At 45.4% G+C, this 7,343-nt stretch overlaps 1 long non-coding RNA gene across 1 annotated transcript; it reads left to right on the top strand.

Moving 5' to 3' along the window:
- Positions 1–4,883: 4,883 nt before the first annotated feature.
- LOC125544910 (uncharacterized) lies at positions 4,884–7,085 on the top strand. Its single transcript, XR_007299820.2, has 2 exons — positions 4,884–6,489; positions 6,575–7,085. It is a non-coding gene; the product is annotated as an uncharacterized LOC125544910 (long non-coding RNA).
- Positions 7,086–7,343: the final 258 nt, after the last annotated feature.

Genomic DNA, 7,343 nt, shown 5'->3' with positions numbered 1-7,343 from the left:
GACATCCTCGACAATGGTAAAACAAGTCCAGCAACACCGCCCGAATGTGCCGACAAATCCCGATAGGAGCTGCACATATCTCGTTCTCAGGGCACACTCAGATGAGTGCTCCGTACAACTAAAACCAAACCTCGAGTTTTTCCGAGGGGGCGCTGCAAAGGGCTCTAGTTTGGACCAACACTCAGAGGAGCACTGGCCCGGGGGGTTTAAATAAAGATGACCCTTGGGCTCCGGAAACCCTAGGGAAAAAGAGGCTAGGTGGCAAATGGTAAAACCAAGGTTGGGCATTGCTGGAGGAGTTTTATTCAAGGCGAACTGTCAAGGGGTTCCCATTATAACCCAACCGTGTAAGGAACGCAAAATTCAGGAACATAACACCGATATGACGGAAACTAGGGCGGCAAGAGTGGAACAAAACACCAGGCATAAGGCCGAGCCTTCCACCCTTTACCAAGTATATAGGTGCATTAAGATAAACAAGACAATATTATGATATCCCAACAATAAACAAGTTCCAACAAGGAACGATCTCCAATCTTCACCTGCAACTAGCAACGCTATAAGAGGGGCTGAGCAAAGCGGTAACATAGCCAAACAACGATTTGCTAGGACAAGGTGGGTTAGAGGTTTGACATGGCAATATGGGAGGCATGATAAGCAAGTGGTAGGTATCGTAGCATAGGCATAGCAAAAGATCGAGCATCTAGCAAGCAAAGATAGAAGTGATTTCGAGGGTATGGTCATCTTGCTTGCAAAGTTCTCAGAGTTGCCTTGATCCTCGTAAGCATACTCAACGGACTCCTAGATCACGTACTCGTCTCCCGACTCTACCCAAGCAAGAACAACAAACAAAAGAAACACAATCAACCACGTGCAATGCTCAAGCAACATGATGCAAACATGGTATGATATGCGGGATGCGATATGTGATGCATATGCATGATTTGCAAAGGAATGATAGAACCTGGCCTCAACTTGGGAAACCAAGAGTGCCACTGGAAAGGGGAGGTGATTTCGGTTGAAATCGATATAAAGATCACCGGAATCGGATGCACGGTTTGGAAATGGCAAGCAAAACAAAAATGACACCGATCTGCGATAAACAACAAGTAGCCTCTTAAGTGCATCACGATAAATAAGCTACTGCACTCAAACGTGGCAACAAAATACATGAAAGGGACCCACTCATGATTCTTGACAAAAGATGTACACTGAGATACGGCTAATTCACTCAATAACAGGTTCAAACAAGCATGGCAAAAGTGCAAAAGATTACAGGTTTCAGACTTAGTGAAATTAACAGCATGTCAGGAATTTATCATGAGGAAGCAATGTTTAGAGCACAAAAACTACGAGCTACAGGAACATATCATGGCAAATCAAGGCATGGTATGAAGCTACTCAAATCATATAACGAAATTCCCTTTGTGACCATAAGCCAAAAGGGAACATAAAATACAATTGCAAGCATGTGAACATAGCAAAAACATAAACAGATTCAGACTTAGTGAAAAACTGGCGCATGGCAAAACAGATAACGAGCAGGCATGTTTACGAGCTCGATGCACTCACTACGAGGCATTGCATGACAAACTAAGCATACACCCAGCAAATAGACATGGCATAGAAGCTAGACATGGCAAGAACAACAACATAGCACGCACGGATCAACAACAACAAGCTCGGCAAAATCGCTAAACATGTTAACAGTCTGCCAAGAACATTTTATAGCAAAAGTAGAGCTCGATTGACTCAAGCTAGGGTGCTCCATAATTGCAAACAAAGACATGGATGGATAGAGCACAACATTATCTACAAAACATCCTTACTGATCATACTCAAAAGAGGCACGGATCACTAGGAAACAACATGAACATATGGCATAAAAATAATGACAGGGCAAGGACTTAGTGGAATTCTAAGTCCCTGAAAACAGCATCATTGAGTAAGCTACTTTGCATGCTTGTGCTAGTCACCATATAGATCACAAAAATACATGGCATACACCTCTGTAAAGATGGCATGGCCTTCTTCAAAACACATGTAGAGCTCAGGATCATAGCATGCACACATTAATCATGGCAAAAATGACAAAAGTGCATTTGCTGAAACAGATCTGAAACTATCCTCACATAGCCCTCTTCCAACAGCATTTCGGGCATCAACATGAGCTCAAATGAAAATGATGCAATGAGATGAAATGATGTACTCGTTGAGACGCACATTTTGATATACTACACGCATGAATCGGAGCTACGATGAGGAAGTTATGGCACGTCAAAGTATGCATAAAAGCTAGGGTTAGGAGGAAAAAATCAACCAAGAATTTGGATCTGGATCTAGATCTCACCGGAGTCACTGTTCATCACGCCTCCCGAGGTTCGTCGGCGCTGGAGTTGGACTTGGAGCCGCTAGAGAGGACGAGGGCACCGAGGAGGAGGCAGCCGGGGCCGGATTTGGCGAGAGGAGGACGGGGCGGCGACGGCGGTGGTCGGGCGCGGCGCCGGCTGGACTGGCGGCGCAGTGGTGAAGTCCGGCGCGGTGGCAGAGCTCAGCGGAGTCAGGAAGTGCGGCGGCGGGGCGGAGAGCGCGGCGGCCGGAGCGGGTGGCTCGGGCGACGCGTGGGAGGAGGAGGACGGCGCGGGCGGCGCGATCCAGATGGGCCTCGGGGGTCGGACGCGGGCTCGCCGGGCCGCGTGGTGGGAGGTGGCCGGCTGAGCCACGTGTCGCTCTCTCACTGGCTCGGGGCGGTGTTCGGCGCGACGGCGGACATGTCCGGCGGCGGCGCGAGCGGGTTTTTAGGGTTAGGGTGGTTTTGGATCCAGAATTTCGAGAGGGTGACCTTTATATAGAGGTAGAGGGAGCTAGGAAGCTCCAAATGAGGTGCGGTTTGCGGCCACGCGATCATGATCGAACGGCCTAGATGATGAAGGAGGTTTAAGTGGGTTTTGGGCCACTTTGGAGGGGTGTTGGGCTGCAACACACACGAGGCCTTTTCGGTCCCTCGGTTAACCGTTGGAGTATCAAACGAAGTCCAAATGGTACGAAACTTGACAGGCGGTCTACCGGTAGTAAACCAAGGACGCATGACAAGTATCGGTCCAATCTGAAAACGTTTAACACCCGCACACGAAAAGAGGTAGAAAGGACCACCGGAGGACATAGGAGCGCTGGAATGCAAAACGGACAACGGGGAAAATGCTCGGATGCATGAGACGAACACGTATGCAAATGCAATGCACATGATGACATGATATGAGATGCATGACAAAGACAAAACACACGGAGAAAAAAACCCGACAACGATGAGATAACATAACTTAGTGCCGGAAACGGCAAGAGTCGGAGTACAAATAAGGTAGGTTACATCCGGGGTGTTACAGTACTCAACAAGTTCATAGATATTCTGGGTGGAGATGCACTATAGCTACTACTGATTCCAAATAGATCTCAGCAATGGTTTCGGAAAATATCTGCAGCACCAAATTTTACTTATAGCATTTAGTCATCAGACTTCACGGGTTGTTAGAATCTCCAATAGACTCCTTTCCCGCCGTGTTCGCAGATCTTTCCCAGATCAGGGAGTGACAAGCCATAATTCATTACACTCTGCAGAGGTGCGCTACTTTACCCACGAACGATTAACTTAGCACTTTTCCCTGGTCCATAACCTTGCACATGCATGATGCGTGGTCGGGTCTAAGATCTGAGTCTTTCCCTCTCCCATGTTTACCAATGCCCCTGACCCTGGCTCGAGAGGTATTCCCTGTTTTGCCCAAAATCTGCTACAGGTAGGGTTTATACGGCCCCGTGACCGATGAGCATTTACGCCACCCTGGCGATTAAGGATTGACGGCCCTCTGCCGATAGGGTATTTATAGCACCCATAGCCGACATGATATATCGACTCCCTGTGCCGGTTATACGTATTTACGCCCCATGGCGAACCTGTGCGAGGGCACATCGGTATGAGGAAAAGTTATTTACTCGCCCGACCCATTCCAGGCTCCATGGTCAACGCTATCGCTACGGCGCTGGAATGTCTGCTGACTTTGGTTGTTAAGCCCGGTAGAATGGAACTCTACCACCGTGTTACCATCCTGAGTTCCATTGCCCACCAATGAATTGATAGTACTGAATATAATTTTATTTAATGCAATGAATAGATTATGCAAGTAGAGAATTTTGTAAAGATGCTTTTACGAAAGCATAAACAAAGGCATGCAAGGTATGAACTTGCCTGATGATCGATAGGTAGTGTAACTCGAGGCTTTGAGACTCGCGGTTGCCTCGGGTTCTGAAAACTACATATAGTCCGATAAGGACTAATGTTGCAAGAAAATCTGCAAGATGCTATATGCATAGGATGACACGGCTTTTCTCCCCCTCTAACCCTCCAAGATTTTATTAGTGCATTTCTTTCAATTTATTTTATTAGATTATTATTGTCAACTCTTATTTCCATACTATATATTTTATAAATAAGTGGTTTATTTGTTATTATTATTATTGGTAATTTGAGACACCTAGACAGTGAGTCATACTTGGTATTCAATTCTATGATTTTGTGTGGATTATTTGTTCTTGTTTATTTCTTAACTAAAAAGAATATTAATTATAATTAACATAGTTGAAATACTTGATTTTAAGATTGTATTAAATATTTTTAGATGTGAATTTGCACCTTGTTTATATATATTTATTTTATAATTTAAGTTGATTTATAACCTTAACACACATGTATTGGTTTGGGTTGATCTGACACATACGTGATGTGGACTAGTACTAATTAACACATATGTGTAAGTAGAAGTGCACAGGGGATTATACGTGAATTAATCCAAGGGCTTGAGGTAGCACACACATGTATTGGTCTGGTGGCCTGGTTCAATACACATGTACGCACACCATGGTTGGGTTCAGCCCAACACGTACGCACGCTGGCTAGAGTATACCAGAACGCGCACACGCACTCGACTCTATCTCTCGCTCAGCTCTTTTCCTCTCGTACTTCTCACGCTCGATCCCCACTGTCGCCGCCTCGGTCGCCGGCCGATTCTGGCCGCTCCGGTGAGCTCCGACGCCTCCCAGCACACCCATTGCTGCTCCTTGGCAAGCTCTACCAGCTCCGCCGCATCGATCTACTTTTCCTCCCTCCTGTGGTCGTCCCCAACGATTTCCTCGCTAGGGTTCCGGTGGTGGAGGCGGGTCTTGTCGCCGACGGCCCTTCGGTCGTCGCGGGGTTTCATCCGGCACCTCCAGCGGCTCACCGTGATGCGGTGGTGCCCCTGGGGTGGCGTCTCCGTGCGGTGATGCCCTCGGGGTGGCGCCACCGTGCCCGGCGCTCGCCCTGGTCGTCGTGGTTGTGCTCCGGCGGCCTCCAGACCCTCTCCTGGATGTGGTGATGGTCACACCACAGCCGTTGTGTGGTTGAGCTACAGCTATGGCTACAATCTCCCTCTGGTGAGGTCCTCCCGGTTCCTTCTCCATTGATTTTGCTCCTGCATGGCCTTGGCCATGATTTGGGTTGGATGTGGGATTCTACTAGTTGCTGCTAGATGTTGTAATCAAGCATCAACTCCTACTGGACCTATCTGGTGATAAATTCATGCTGTTCTAGGGTCTGTCAGTAGCTGCCCATGTGTATTTGCTTTATTTCTGTGCTCACGTGATGGTCTGGTGGTATATGATTGCTCTGGATTTGCTAAGTTGGTCAGGAGCAAAGTGCTTAATATGTTGTTTGCTCCAATGTGGCTCTGCTGTTCGTGTTAACTGAAGGATTCTTTAGTTATGAAGCTCCCTGGTTCAGTACACTAATCCTATTGTCTTTGACTACTTGATTTCACTTGTTGTACTTCCCACTGCAAGTTGATTAACTGAATATGCTACTCTAGTTCCTGGAGTTGGTTACTTAATTCTGTGTATTTCCATTGGTCTGGCTGACCTTCGGGTAATAGCTAATTATACTTGTTGTTACAGGTTACTGCTATTATATATACTTACAGCAGCACTGCTAATGATACTAGCCCATGTGCTGGTGGATGTGGTGTCCTATTTGCAGAAAAATGCCATGTGTAAGTGGAGTGCAGTGTTCTGCAGAAGCAGATATTCAGTTGGGTGCTACCCTGTCTATTTCTTCTATGCTATCTTTACTCTACTTAAGAACAGATATTGCTTGTCTTGGCTATATTCTGCTTTCTTGTCTATTTTTCTATCCCTCTCTCTTCTATTAAACTGATAAGAACATATGTTGCCTGATCTTATTGCCTATGATGCTGGTCTGAGGCCTCTCTGGGTTCTAAAGTTATTTTTGTGGCTCCAAGAACTCCTACAAATCCTGTGATGCATGACACAGCATTTCTGTGCACGCCTGAGGATTCCATCACTCCAATCCTACCTCTGGTGCTGAGTAGCTTGGTCTTGAGGCTCTGGTTATCCTTCTTCTTGTGGTTAGCCTGCACCTCCTCGCTGTTTCACACTAATTCTCAGGTTTGGGTTTGGTCCAACTCCTGTTTGGTTCAGTTGTACCAGTGGCTATCAAACTCTCACTACGGCTGGGTTGCTCTATTTATAGTGCTCTGGACGGGTGACTCAGCTGTGTGCTTGTTGTGTGTGCTGCTAGTGTTGTCCTTGCGTGAATCTCTGGTGCTGGTGGTGTTGACAGCAGCTGCTTGCTGTTGTCAAGCTCTCCTTGATGCCTATCTTGTAAGTTGCTGGGTGGCTAATTGCTTGGTTACTTGGTCCTGGTCGGGTGGGTTTGATCTATATCTACTCCTGGCTTTATTCTGAGGCTGAACAGTGGCTTATATCTACTGTCACTTGACAGGATATATGCTACATACTAATCCTAACCCACTCCCTCTAGTGTTTATGGTTGCGGGTTTTGAAGAAAAGAAGAAGATCAAGATTAAAATCAAGATCTTAGATATGATAGTATAGGAAGAATAGATAATTTAGTTTAGGTTGTCTTTCCTGAATTCTTTACAATCCAAGAATGTATTCTCTTATTAATTATTCATGTATGTCATATGTAATATAACTTTGTAATATTTATCCGATTATCAATAAAGCTTTAATTTTCTTTATTGTTCAAAGCCTATATTAAATGCAATTCCAATTTATAATTGATTGGAACTTATGCACTCAAGTCCTTTTAACTTATTTGAATTATAATTTGAACCCAAAACTCTAAATAAGAGTGAAGGTCATGTCCAAATTATTTAAAATGCAAATTTAACTTAGTAATTTGAATGCAAGTTTGATTTGGTTTTGAGATGCAAGTTTGATTTGGTTTTGAGATGCAAGTTGATAATAACCCCAACCTATATGCATGAATGCAAATA

Source organism: Triticum urartu, chromosome 4A (genome assembly GCF_056163025.1).
Source record: "Triticum urartu cultivar PI428250 chromosome 4A, HENAU_Tu73, whole genome shotgun sequence".
NCBI classification, from domain to species: domain Eukaryota; kingdom Viridiplantae; phylum Streptophyta; class Magnoliopsida; order Poales; family Poaceae; genus Triticum; species Triticum urartu.
This window is presented reverse-complemented; position numbering and strand designations above follow the sequence as displayed.